This window comes from Marmota monax, unplaced genomic scaffold (genome assembly GCF_021218885.2).
Source record: "Marmota monax isolate L192 unplaced genomic scaffold, Marmota_monax_Labrador192_F-V1.1 WCK01_AAM20220418_F8-fsc01685, whole genome shotgun sequence".
NCBI lineage: Eukaryota > Metazoa > Chordata > Mammalia > Rodentia > Sciuridae > Marmota > Marmota monax.
The window spans coordinates 33,345-45,986 of NW_026693637.1; the positions used below are offsets into that span (position 1 = coordinate 33,345).

Below are 12,642 nucleotides of genomic sequence, written 5' to 3' on the forward strand. Positions count from 1 at the left end.
TCTGTAAGAAGGTGATATCTAAGATACAACCTGCAAAACGAGAAAGAGCCCACTTGAGAAGGTCTGCTAGCCAGAATGATGGAATTAATACAATGGGCAAGTCTGCTGGAGACCTTGGGTTTGTGGTTTCTCATTTTGTGTCCTTTTGTTAATATTCCAAACATCTCTTCAGGACCCTTGATTTATTTGCTTCTAAGATGGGCATTGCTAATACCAATCCCTTGACAGGGATACTCAGAGGAATAATAAGTAAATAAGTGTAAAGAGTGATATAAATGCTGAATGATGATTACAGTAATAACCTTTTATTCAAGTCAGCACTGTGATGGGCAGCTCACACTCAGATGCCTTAGCAAATGTGGAAATCAATACCGCAGCTCCTGCACACACCAGCACCATCCTTTAAAATAGAAAAAAAAAAAGAGCTGATTATCATGATATTCAAAGTGGTTAGTGATCAAATAGCTGTCTTGAGCGAAAGCCCGTGTGTGAAGTGTAAAATGGGAGTTGTGAGGTAATGGCACAGTGCAGAGTGGAGCACGTAGAGGACAACTGGTAAGCATAGCTGGATGCTTGCTGGTCCACACAGGGCAGGAATTCTGTGGGCTTGGGGACCAGGCACTGCCACCACCAAAAGCACTCACAGACGGAAAGTGGGATGAGAAAGAGCTGGATCAGCAACATCTCTGCCAGCAGCCCCATCTGGCCCTCTTGGCCTTGGTAAGCCTCCCCTGGGGGTGGGGAGGACTGAAAAGCCAGTACCAAGGGCCCTTCCTTGGAAGGGCACCAAGGAAGTGGGGAGGGAGGGAAGGAGAGAAGAGGGGAATGAGCACTTGAGCACCACACATTTTTCCTTTCTGGAATAAATTATTCCAGTGCCTAGAGAGACTTCATAACTGAGCCTTCCTACAGGATTGGACCAAATAATCATCCCCACTAGTTGTTTCTCTTCCTGCCCTCAAAACGCTCAACCCAAATATTACACTAACAATATTATAAATTATTTTTTGTGGGTCCTGCCATTACTTTGAGATTAAAATTCATGTGCCCAAACATTCCTTCCTTCCTGTCTCCCATTCCATGCTGGCAATCACATTGTATGGTCATATAGACAGATAGTCAGACACCCCTCCTCACACACACTCCCAAACACACAGTCATGTGTTAAGCCCTAGCTCAGCTATTGCAAAGTACCTATACAGTGTGAGCCACATAGCAGAAAATTTTAAGTTATTGTTCCATCTTCTCTGAAAAAGAGGAAGGAAGAGGAGAATAAAAAAAAGAAAGAAAGAAAATGCCTATCTTAAGGTTGATTCCTGACACTTGACACTTGGCTCCATATTGACTGAGCAAATCACTTTCCTGTGTAGTATGGGTAAAATAGAGATGTTCTCTGAATTGCTCAGATCCCCTAGGGCATACTTCACATTTTGAAGCTTGGCTAAAAATTAGAGAGGGGGCTTAAAAAGAATCCTAGTCTTTAGAAAATTATGGTTTAAATTGGAGTAGGGGAGGATTAAGATCCTAAAAAATATGTAGTTGATTTTAACCAAATGAAATAATTCAAATATTTTAAATATTTATGATAACTGTATTTAAAATTCTTTGGGCTATCCCAGAACACAAGGAGTGCTCAGTAAGCCTTCTGCTGGTAAGTCAGGCATGGTATTAATGCCAATCTCCCAGCATCTCAGGCTATTTGTTCCTGAACTTATTGGTTCAAGTGTACCATTTATTCAGGTGTTTTGTTCCCCATGTAGTCAAAGGAGGAATCTGAGGAAAATTGTTGTCAGGAGTCAGAATTATGTTTGAGACCAAATCAGTCTGAACTAGGTTTGTTCTTAGCAGGCATGCCGAAATGGCCTTCAAATTTTTGTCTGGTGTTTTTAATGCTCTGGACTGTCAATAAATCAGAAGAGAAACCTATAAAGAGGGAATGTATCGGCTTATATTGCTTGCTTTTAAATTAAGATAACCAATACCCAACAAAATATAGTATTGAAGCCCAAGCAATTATTCCCAGTTATTGTTTCAGATCATTGATTTCATCTTGATTTTTCCTCTTCTCTTTCCCCTCTCACTCCTCCTGTCTCTGTGTCTGTTCTTACCTGGCACTTGACTTTCCTGACTCCCTTTCTTTCCTTAGTGTCTAGCTCTGTTGCTGACTGCTTTGGAATTGTTTTTGACCTTTCTGCTTTTCATTTTTGACATTCTCTTGAAAATGGCTCATGGTTATCTTCTAGCTCTCTCTAGTTCTGGTTGCATAGAGATGTGACCATACCCAGAAAAGTTTTTATCCCCAAATCCTTGTGGCTTTGACCTGCCTCAGTGGCACCCAGTGTGAGGCTTGACTCCCTCAGATTGGGGAGGGGTTGGGAAAGGGATAGCAGAAGAATCAAGGGAGGAGGAGGAAGGGTATCTGGTTCCACTTAAATTATTCAGGGAACTGAGACTTTGTCTGTTGCACATTCTATGTCTCCTCATTTCTTGTTCTTTTTCTTACCATTTTGTTTCTGACTCTTCCTCTCTCCAATTTTTGAGTCTCGGTCTTCTAATTAGTCTGTCTTCTTTAAGCATCCTTTGTAAGACTTAAGTATGAGTGAGAGTTAGTGCATTAGCCAAAGGAGCTGGAAGTTACTGCTGAATTGCTACCATTTATTGCACTTATCAAATGCCATTTAGTCATCTTAGTTGGCAAACTGGGCTGCCTTGCCAGAGTCTGTTGATAGGAAAGTCAATAAATGTTTGTCAAATGAATAAATGAATGAATGCACTCTTAAATGTGTTCTAGTTCTGTAGGATTGTATCAGGTACTTTAAATAAAACAGAATGCAAGGCTTAGTTCTTGGCATCTTTTTGTACCTATCCACCAAAGACTGTTTTGAAGTGGCACGGAGCATTAGACCATTTTCACTATTTCTTATGGAAAATAAGATGTCATCTCTTAAAATGGAATATCAGCAAAGCAATGATTAGCAGTAACAAACACAAGCTAATGCATTATGGAAGTTGAACACTTGATTGCTATCCATGGATTTTCTACCTAACATCCATAAACAGCAAAATGTACAAAACAAAATAGCATGCAGTGAACACCCATAGACCCTCCACCCATGGCGGAATACAATTTTGACATCTTCTCAGAAGACTCCACTCTCCTGTCTGTTATAATAATATTTGTATCAGCCCATCTTTATACTATAATGAAGTGCTTGAGGCTTATAACTATAAAGAAAAGCTTATTTAGTTTCCAGTTCTGGTAGTTTAGGAACATGTTACAGATGTTGGGTAGAGTTCGATGAGGACTCCATGGTGGGAGACATGGCAATGGCTGGAGCCCATGTGAGAGGAAGAGATCAAATCATCAAACAGGAAGCCAGGGAGAGTGGAAAGGCAGTCTTAAGACCTCCCATTAGGTGCCTCCACCTTGTAAAAGCCCCACCACTTCTTAGCATCCCCACCCTGAGGACTAAACTCCATGAGCCCTTGGGGGACATCCAAACCAACCTGACCATAGCAATCCTTTATTTACTTTTTTGCCACCTTTATGAAATCCCCTACATAATTAGTTCTATCCAATTTCAAATGTAATAGGTCAGGGGGAAAAAAAAAAAACAACCACGTGCACTTTTTATTTTGGGCTTGAAAAAGCAAACTAGTTGTTGTGTTTTACTAAGATATTTTGAATTGTACTGATTTCTGTTGAAGATCAAGACATTTATTCTCTAGTCTACTTTTATGTTTGCTGACTGTTAGTCTCCTTAATATTTCAAAGACATCCTTCTCCAAACTGCCTTTGGTCTTATACTAATGCTTTTCCAGATTCAGTGGAACTTTGAAGGATACTGAGCTCATCATGATGAAATGAATGTTTACATTCCATGATCATCATTATAATTATTCCTAATTTGTACTTTGCTTCAAAAAGTCTCTTCCCCTACCTCCTAAAGTCTGTACTTTCCAAATGGTATCTACAGCTTTAATTATACCTGACAATAAACTGCTCTAACCACAAAATCTGTTTGATCATGTACCACACCCAGATTACAGAATCTGACATCACCCTTAAATATTTTACTTTTAAATATCCCACTAATATTAGGCTCTTAAAGAGTTAATCTTAGCAATACTGTTCTTAACTGTTCCTGTAATTATTTTTATAATAAAACTTGTGACAAATGATTGAATAGTTGTTGTATTATTTATTAAACTGGGGTAAACTGGGGTAAGACGAACTTTTCAACTACTATATACCAAATGAGTCTACCAAGTAAAGTCTTTAGTGGATCTGGGTGTGATGGCACACGTGTGTAATCCCAGAGGCTCAGGAGGCTGAGACAAGAGAACTGAAAGTTTGCGGCCAGGTTGGGCAATTTACTGAGAACCTGCCTCAAAATAAAAAATAAAAAGTTCTGCAGAGGAAGCTCAGTGGTAGAGTATCCTTGGGTAACGTGGTCTGTACTGGGACAGGGGTGCGGAGTTGAGGTGGAACTTGGGCCATGATCTGCATACAGAATTAAATCAGATGATGCAATATAAAAAGGAACTTTGGGTCCATAATAATCCTGCTAATCATGTCACCTTTCAAATTACCCAGGTAATATCACTTCCCATAATAAAGGGATCTCCTTGTGGGTCCTTTTGTGATAGGTTTTGGATAGCACCTGGTGACAGATTCCATTGGAGCAAAGGACAGAAGACTAAAATGAAAATTCTGTATTTGGGAAAATTATTCTGGATCCTAAATGCTATCAGTCTAATGCTCACAACATCGCCACACTGTTTTGTGAATCATAACATTTCGTTGCCTAGATTTTTTTTACTTGATTCATACAGGCTATAGTTCATAATAAATTAAATAGTGAGCTGTATTCTAAATCTTCTATGTTATTTGGGAACAGTCAGTGGAGTGCTTTGGCAGAAACAATTTCATGTGGGGGTCTTAAGAAACAAAATTGGCAAGAAATATTTAGTTGGATTATGAAAATTCTTCAAGTGCTTATATTGAACTTTATCTTTCAGAAGTTGTTTAGTGGTTGGCTATTTATTTATTTATAATTGGGGTCACCATGAGGAAAACTGTCCTGATGGTTTCCAAGGAGATAAAGACTGGCAGCGGGAACAGGTGAGATGATACAGCAATGATTTGGGCTTTAGGAAATAAGGTTGGATTAGCCTGGTAGTGGTGGCACTGAACTGGAAAGAAAGGGATGGACACAGCACAGATCACAGGGGAGAATTTGGCTTCTTTCTTGTTGTCATTTCAGTCACTTGGACTTGACGCTGCTTAAATTCCCTGGCTTATTTCTCTTTCCATTTATGTTTTCTTCCCTCAATAACCTGCCTTTTCTATCTCTCTTTTTTCTTTGCCTGTATTAAATAAAAATTTTCTTATTCCTTTTCTGTATAGAATGATGACTGAATCAGCCAGTCAGATATGGAATGGGAGATGTGGGTGGAAATTCATTAACTATAAGATCTGCTAACTTATTAGGATATGTTGCTGCTCTTTAAAATTGACAATTATATGTATTTATGGAATGCAATTTATGTTTCAATACATGATGTTGCTGCGTTAAAAAAATCCTTTGTTTTCAGTAGCAAAAAAAAAGTGAAAAAATGATGGGGGAAAAAAAGAATAGAATGGAAAAGAGAGAGAAAGACAGAGACTTTCATTTGGTCATTCATTCAAGAAATGCCGAACTTATATGAGGGTAGGGAGCGGGGATAGGAAAAGGAAAGACAATAGAATGAATCCGACATAATTTTTCCGTGTGTGTATATGAAGACACCACAGTGAATACCACAATCATGTACATCCATAAGAATGGAATCCTGACTAGAAAAACATACATTCCATGCTTATATAATTATATCAAAATGGATTCTGCTGTCATGTATAACTTAAAAGACTCAATAAAAAATTTTACTGTACTAAAAAAAGAAGAAGAAGAAGAAATGCTGAACTCCTAGAGAAAAGATAGAACTAAAGACACAAAGAAAATAAAACAAAATAGCTTATTATATTGCAATCTTATTATATATTTTTTTCTTCTAAAACTGTTGGGTAGAATGGAGTCACCAGGATAGGAGACAAAAGAACTAAGATGTGATGGTCTCCTTCCTTCTTTCTCTATGAATATACTATTTTTTATATAAAAGGTAGTGTCTAAACCCCTTGAAATTTGACTGGCCCCTCTGTGTGGCTCAACTAGTAGAATGTTGTGGAGGTGACAGGGACTTTTCAGGCTACGCTGGAAGAAGCTTGGGTGTTTTGGAACATTTATTCTTGGGATGTCCCTTTTGGAATCCAGTTACCACTCTGTGAGAAGCCAAGCCATGGGGAGAGGCCACATGTAGGTGATCTGGTTGGCAGCCCCACACAAGGGTAAGAGCCAGCATCCTCTGCCAGCCACATGAGTGGGCCCTCTTGATGTCCAGCCCAGTCAAGGCTTTGGATGGTTGCAAATCCAGCAAGAACTGCCCAGCCAGTCCCAGTCAAACCCAGATAATAAGCGATAATAATAAATTGATGTTTCAAGCTACTTTCTTTGGTGAGATTTGTTATATAGTAAAAACTAGAATGTCATATCTTTTTTATCCTTATATAAGACATAAATAATATACTTTATCAAATGTTGGAAAGACTTATAATGCTACACAGAATGCATATATACTTTTTCTCTGTGTATTTTTTCCTTTTAAATATTATTCCACTGACCTGGGTGCTGTGGCACATGCTTTTAGTTGCAGCTACTTAGGAGGCTGAGGCAGGAGGATCACTTGAGTCCAGGAGTTAGAGACCAGCCTGGGCAATCTAGTGAGACCCCCCTCTCCCCAAAAAAGATCACTGTATTACCCATTAGCATTGAAATCTGAATTTAGGAAGGATTAAAGCAAATATTTTAAGCACTATAATATTTTGAGTACTGGACAAAGTGATGTAGATGTAACAAAAACAATTGATAGGTAATCAGAAGATAGATTTAAATCCTAGTTCTGACATTTGTCTTTGAGTGACCTAGGCAAGTTATTTAACATCTTCTGATTCCTGGTTTCCAGTGCTATAATATATTTCAAAGTATTAAGTAAGTAATGCCTGGCAAAACACAGATATTCAATAAACGTTGATTTTTTCCTTCCAATGAATCCCACGATCCTGAATGCAACCATGCTGAAGATTAACCTGCTATCATACAGCTTCCTGAAATTGAATACTTTTGTTATTTTAAAAATATTTCCCTTGATAAATATTTTATGAGCTTTCATAGTGTCGCCTTTAGCACTGTGATCTACCTTAGTTTTCCTATGGGGATGACTTGTTTAATAGATTTGGGGGACTCATTCTGTTGCTAGAATCTCACAAATGCACTTTTGTGGCAACCTTCTTTGGTTTTCAAGGTCATGGCCCTGTTTTTTTCTTGAATCTGATTCCCTACCCTAGTGCAAATGTTAATAAGTTAAGTGCATATCAAATAAGAATTTTAATTCAGTTCATCATATGTTTATATATTTAAATTTGAGTCAAATTGATATAATTGGTAACATTACCCATTTGCTTTGATTTGAGATGCCAAAAGATTGAAAAAAATTTAATTTAGAAGCGAATTACCTTGCTTATTTGAATTTATCATTTTTGCATAATTAGGATGAACTAATTTAATTTGCAGTTATCCTTTTAAATGACTTAAATGATGTCTACTGAGATATTCAAGGCCACATGATTAGTGGAGTCATCCTGCATATTTCTCTGTTCTCACAGGGTTAGAAAGTACTAAAGTACAAACAGTGAAGCTTGGATATAGAAGCCACAAGCTTGATCCTTTCTCCATTAATAACTTTTTTCCTGCTTTGTTTTGTTCCCTTTTCCTCTCTGGCCTCTGCTTTATGTGTTCCAGAAGAACCACATTTTGCGTTTGGGGATGGAGTGCCCTCCTCTTTCAACCCTGTTCTGATTCTGTGCCATTTTTACTCAGCATTTAGCACACATCTCACTTCTACAAAGGGAATCCTGATTAATCATCGAGTCATGGAAGAAGTTCTTGATGGGAACTGAGGTTCTGTCAGAAAATGTTGCTTTTTGATGATGAATTTAATGAGTGTTTTAAAAACCTGGACACTATATTAACAGCTAGAGTAGTTAGAACCTATTGAATCATAAAATTGTATTTTTTAAACTTCAGGTTCTGACCCTGAAATATTTCTGGGAGTGTGACAAAAACTTAAAGAATACTGAAAAAAACTAGAGAAGATTCTGCTAGAGTATATTACATGTAATGAGGGTAAATGAAGCTTAATAGAACTTTTGCATTCGTGTGTGTGTGTGTGTGTGTGTGTGTGTGTGTGTGTGTATGCGTGTATGCACAAGCACTGGTTTATGATAAAAATTATTTTATATATTTTTGTGAGTTGCTTTCCAGCATTTGAAAACCACTGCCTTGGATTTAAAAAGCTGTCTGATGTAACTTGACAATATAGCAGTTTGAAATATAAAAGTATAGATAACTATATGTTTTAAAAGAATCTTTGGTTGCTTTTACCTGAGAAACTTAGGCCTAGCATGAGGAGGCATTTCCCCAAGGGCCAGAACCCAGTTATCCCCATAATTGGTGGGAGCCCAAATGCTGTCTCTCAGGCAGAGTCTGAGGAAACCCCCTTCTCATCTAGTTTGTGATGTTGCTGTCACCCTGCTAAGAAGATTGGCATTGGACAGTGCTGTGTCCTAATTAGATCAAAAGACCAGGTTTTCTGAGGTCTTGGTTTGCCTGAAAGATGGCATCACACTTTTCCTCCATTAGTGGGACTTGTACAGTGCTGGGAGGGCCTGGAAGGCCTAATTCTTAGCTCTCCTCTTTTTTTTTTTTTTTTTTTTTTTGGTGGTGCTGGGGATTGAATCCAGGGCCTTGTGCATGCAAGACAAGCACTACCAACTGAGCTATATCACCAGCCCCCTTAGCTCCCCTCTTTGCTGAAGAACCTCCCCTTTCTTTCCCACTGGATCTTAGGAAGAAGAGAGGCAGCATTAAAAGCTATAATTGTTTGATTCATGTCATATGAGTCTGTGCTTTTGTGTAAAGTCTACTCATTTAGAGGAAGTTTTCATTCCCAGAATTAGAAAATTAACTCTTAATCAGAGTAAGCATACTTTTAGTTTGCTAATGAGTTAAGGAGAAAAATGACACATCCTCCTCCAGTTGATGGATGTTCTTTTGAGACTCTATCTGATATCCTCATCAGGCCTTTGCTCAGATGATGTATTAGTCAGCTTTCATTACTATAAAAGGCACCTAAGATAATCAGTTTATTAAGACAAAAGGTTTATTTTGACTCACAGTTGTGGAAGTTTCAGGCAATGATCAGTTGGCTTGGTGGGGAGGCAGAACATCATGGTGGAAGCAAATGAAGCAAAACCCCTCACTTCATGACTAGGATGCCAAAGAGAGGGAGAGAGAGAAAGGAAGAGATCAGGGTCCTACAGTCCCCCTCTGAGTCCCCACTGAGTCCCCAGTGACTTGAAGTCTTCCCTCTGGGACCTGCCTATTAAAGTTTCTCCCAATTCCCAATAGCACTAGGGATGGGGGAACAAATCTTAAACACACAGACTTTTGGAGAACATTCCAGATATGAACTATAGCAGATGGGCCAACACATTTCAGAACCATAAGAATCCTTATAGCAGAAAGTAGCCCCTTACTTTTCTGGCTCTTGTCCCTGTAAGTTTCCTAGATATATTTGAATTTGCAATCTACTTTCTCTATTGTTCAAAAGGCTATCTATGAACTCAGTGGAATTTGCCATATTGCATCACTTAATATTTTCCATCTGCCTATAGTTTCTAATTTCTTTTCATAGAACAGCTCTGATTTACATCCTTATTTTTAAATAAAGATCTTATTTTGACTTATTATTAGTTAAAAATCAACCAAAAGTCTTTCCTCAAGGGTCCTTCTCCCCAGTCTCCATCAACCTTTTCCTGTTACCTGTTTGCACTCTAGATGGTAGTCAATAAAGATTGATGGAATCGTCACAGGAAGATTCCCAAATGGGACATTTTCAAGGGTAGCTATAACCTCTTTTCTTAAGGAACTTTTAGGCAAATTAAGGAAACAAAACAGGTAAATTTAATAATGATAGTAGAATTTTATTCTCAAAAAAATTATTTTGTGGTACTGAGGATTGAACCAAGGGATGTTCTACCACTGATCTACACACCCAATCTTTTTTAAAAATTTTAAATTTCCCAGGCTGGCCTTGAAGTTGAGAATCCTGCTGTCTCAGCCTCCCAAGTAGCTGGAATTACAGGAGTGAGCACTATACCAAGCTCATTCTCAGATATTTTCTATGGCTTGAATCATTGCATCAGGCAAATCCCTTTTTTCCCCAAATATTTATTTTTTGTAGTTGTAGTTGGACACAATAACTTAATTTTATTTATTTATATGTGGTGCTGAGTATCCAACCTAGGCACATTCGAGGTGAGCACTCTACCACTGAGCCATAACCCCAGCCCCAGAAAATTCCTTTTTAAGAGGAAAGTCCTTATTACAAATAAGAAGAATTTTAGATAATTTTCTAAAATTGTCTTGAATAATCTTTGATTTTTCTTAAGAACAGTGTGATAGTGAGTATATGCAGCACAATTTTGATCACCCAGAATTTAATTTAAATGGGAGAAGTAAAATGGTTACCTAACACACCCAAACTGATTTTGTCCTAAGCACTTCTTGGGTTGTAAAACCATATTACAGGATATAGACAAGGAGGAAATTTTGTGTTAATTCTGCCTCTTTCATTTTATATATCAGAAAATTGCATCTCAGAGACAGGAGGTCATTAAGATTATCCAATTACTTAATAGGCTATTTGAACAACAGTGGTTTCAGAAGAAATGCAGGAAAATAGAAGTCTCAGATATTTAGGAACCATAATAGTCCATGCTGATTGGTTGGTGGTGAGCCTAGGGGTTGGGTACTGAGGAAGAGGGAAGAACAAAGATGCTGTGTGGACCTTCAGCTTTTGTATATGTGTGTGTGCGTGTGTGAGTGCATGTGCGTGTGTGTGTGTGTGCTTTTTTGTGTGCAAGTGAAAGATATTCATTTTGGAAGAGGACACTGGAGGAAAAGTGGAAAAAGTTTGTGAGTTTACCCTGGGAATGTTGCGTGTGCATGCCTTTGGAAGTCCAAGACGATGTGTTACAGCTGAATACACATAGGAGGAAAACCACGGGAGTACTAAGTCATGACAGCTTAGTAAAGAGTATTTCCAAGGGGAAGTAATTATCATCTATAGCCTGTGCGAAGCCAAGTAAGATAAAGATGGGAAAGTGTCCGTTAGGTTTGGCTATAAGGAAGCTGTTGGTAACTTGGCAAATGACGTTTTTTTTTTTTTTTTTTTAGAGGAGAAAAAGTTTATTTGGGGGTTCACAGTTTCAGAGGTCTTAAGTCATAGATGGCTGACTCCATTCTTTGGGGTCTGAAGTGAGGCAAAACATCATGGCCGAAGTGTGTAGGAAAGGAAAACATCTGGGAACATCACACTAGGAAGCAGAGACAGCACTCCTCACCACAACAAAATATAAGCCCCAAAGGCATGCCCTACCTTCTCCAGCTATACCCTACTGGCTATCAAGTTACTAGTCAATGCCTAGCATGGGATTCACTGAATTGGTTAAACCTTTCATAACCCAATCATTTCACATCTAAACTTTCCTGCATTGTCTCACATACGAGCTTTTGGGGGACACCTCATATCTAAACCATAACAGACCAAAAAAGGCCTCTTGTCCATCTTAGTCTCTGTATGGAGAGCTTGCTTGAATTCTATTCTCATCAGATTCTTTTCAACCTGGAAGTTTTTAGCATGTTATCATTTCTTGAATGATGAGTCCCAAAGTACTCCATTGTCTTAATCTGTTCTCTCAAGCTGCAAACTGAGCTTTAGGTTTTGTACTTCAGATGTGTTCAACAAATTTCCCCTTCTCTTTGGCTTTATCCTTCAAACTAGCACCTCCTATCTCAAAACTTGTTCTTTAGACTTTTCCAACCAGAATCACCCATTAACATCAATCATTCATGCCCAGATGAAGGCCAAGAGGATTGCCGTTGATCTCACAGGTTAACACAGCTTTCCAGTCAATGTCGGCCTGGGTGGAAAAGAGTGATGTGATGACTTCCCACTAGGACCCATATTTCCCCTCTCAGACCCTATGGTTATCAATGCTGTCTACACTTTACCTCCCATCCCACTGATTTAGGGGTACACCACTGGTCACCAGATAACCAGTTTCACTAGAAACCAACTAACAAGTAACTGAAGATTTAAAATACAATTCTTGTTTAGATCATCCTTGATCACCTTCTTGTGGGGAAAAAGCCTGCAGGTCACAACGGAAATATACTGAGGTCAAATCTTCTGATTCCCAGGGGTTTCTTTCAGGTGAATTAAGCTTCCAATTCCGGGGCAAGCCCAAACAATAGCTCACAGGGGCACTGGTGTGCATACATAATCTTCCAGCATGATCCCTACATTGTCCTATTCTCATCACTTTCTCCCACCATTCCTGAGGTTAACAATGAGTCAGTGTAATTCTGTACAAACTTAGAAACTGAAGAGTATAACTGGGTATATCCTCTTATTTTATTG

At 38.5% G+C, this 12,642-nt stretch overlaps 1 long non-coding RNA gene across 1 annotated transcript; it reads right to left on the reverse strand.

Annotated features, from left to right (window-relative positions):
• Nucleotides 1–289: 289 nt before the first annotated feature.
• LOC131424752 (uncharacterized) lies at nucleotides 290–9,790 on the reverse strand. The gene is made up of 3 exons (XR_009228248.1): nucleotides 9,333–9,790; nucleotides 2,504–2,588; nucleotides 290–400 (listed from the first exon to the last, which is right to left on the reverse strand). It is a non-coding gene; the product is annotated as an uncharacterized LOC131424752 (long non-coding RNA).
• Between the last annotated feature and the right edge of the window lie 2,852 nt (nucleotides 9,791–12,642).